Source organism: Eurypyga helias, unplaced genomic scaffold (genome assembly GCF_000690775.1).
Source record: "Eurypyga helias isolate BGI_N326 unplaced genomic scaffold, ASM69077v1 scaffold21940, whole genome shotgun sequence".
Lineage (NCBI taxonomy): Eukaryota > Metazoa > Chordata > Aves > Eurypygiformes > Eurypygidae > Eurypyga > Eurypyga helias.
In genome coordinates, this window is record NW_010225312.1 from 3,816 (window position 1) to 4,910 (window position 1,095).

At 64.5% G+C, this 1,095-nt stretch overlaps 1 protein-coding gene across 1 annotated transcript in view; it reads right to left on the bottom strand.

Annotated features, from left to right (window-relative positions):
- Positions 1-361, bottom strand: part of LOC104507752 (ATP-binding cassette sub-family A member 2-like) — a gene marked incomplete at its 3' end in the record, with an annotated part of 3,800 nt that extends 3,439 nt beyond the window's left edge. Inside the window, exon 1 of the mRNA XM_010149131.1 lies at positions 264-361. The remainder of the gene's footprint in view (positions 1-263) is intronic.
- Positions 362-1,095: the final 734 nt, after the last annotated feature.

The following is a 1,095-nucleotide window of genomic DNA, read 5'->3' on the forward strand; positions in this document are numbered from 1 at the left end:
GTTGGCACTGCTACCCCCAGGGGAGCCCCCCCAAGCTGGGGCTGACCCTGACTCTACAGCCCCCCTGTGTCTGCCCCACCAGCCCTCAGCTGCAGCCCTGCCCAGCTGTGCCCCCCAAGGCCCCTCTGGGTCCCCACCAGCTGTCACAGCCCCCACCCCTCCAGGCTATCCCCAGGGTACTGCAGCAGCTCCCCAGAGCCCCGGGGTGGCCCCAAGTGTGGGTGCCCCAAGCGCGGATGTCCCAGGCAGCATCCCGCCGGTACTCACCTTCCTTTACAGGGATGGTCGGCTTCTTCTGCCTCAGCCCCAGGAGGATGAAGAAGAGCACCAGGGGGATGAAGATCTCAAAGGCCAGCACCCACTGGGGATGACACAGAGCAGAGGGATCATGACACCTGGGGACAGGGCCTGGCTACCACGGAGGAGTGTGGGCAGTATGTGGGTCCCCAGGGCAGCACAGTGTCTGTGTGTGTCTCGCAGGTGCCTGGTGGCACTGTCACAGCCCAGCCAGAGGCAAACAGGTCCCTGGGCACCCCAGGACCTCCTGTTTGCTCCATCCTGCCCGGGGCACCTCGGACAAGAGAAGGTACTAGCGAGGGGATGGACCCCTACTCCAGCACTACAAACAGGGTGCTAGGGCTTGATCCCAGCCCCCACAGGCCATTGCAACTGGGACTGCTCAGTGGAGATGACCCAAATCTTTAAGGCCAACAAGGAGCTGCAGGCCCCCAGCCTGGCACCACCCTCACAGCTGGCAGCTGCCCAGCATAACGTCCCCACCACCACCCATGGGTCCCACCCGCCGGGCCACACAGGGAGCAGACCCCAGCACTGTCAAAGTGAGATTTGGTTTGCCCAGACCCTGGCACTGGCTCCAGGTGCGACTGGGGGGGGCAGCAGGGGAGGTCCTGGCATGCTCTCTGTGCCCTCCCAGAAGGCTACGGCTGCACAGGATTTCCACCGGTGGCATATGGTAAATGACAGTAAATCCCCAGGAAACCCTGACCCCAATCGCACAGGCGGCCCAGGCTGGGCTCCATGCCCAGAGGCCCTGGGGATGAGCAGCAGCACCTTCAGCCACTGGCAGGGGCGGGG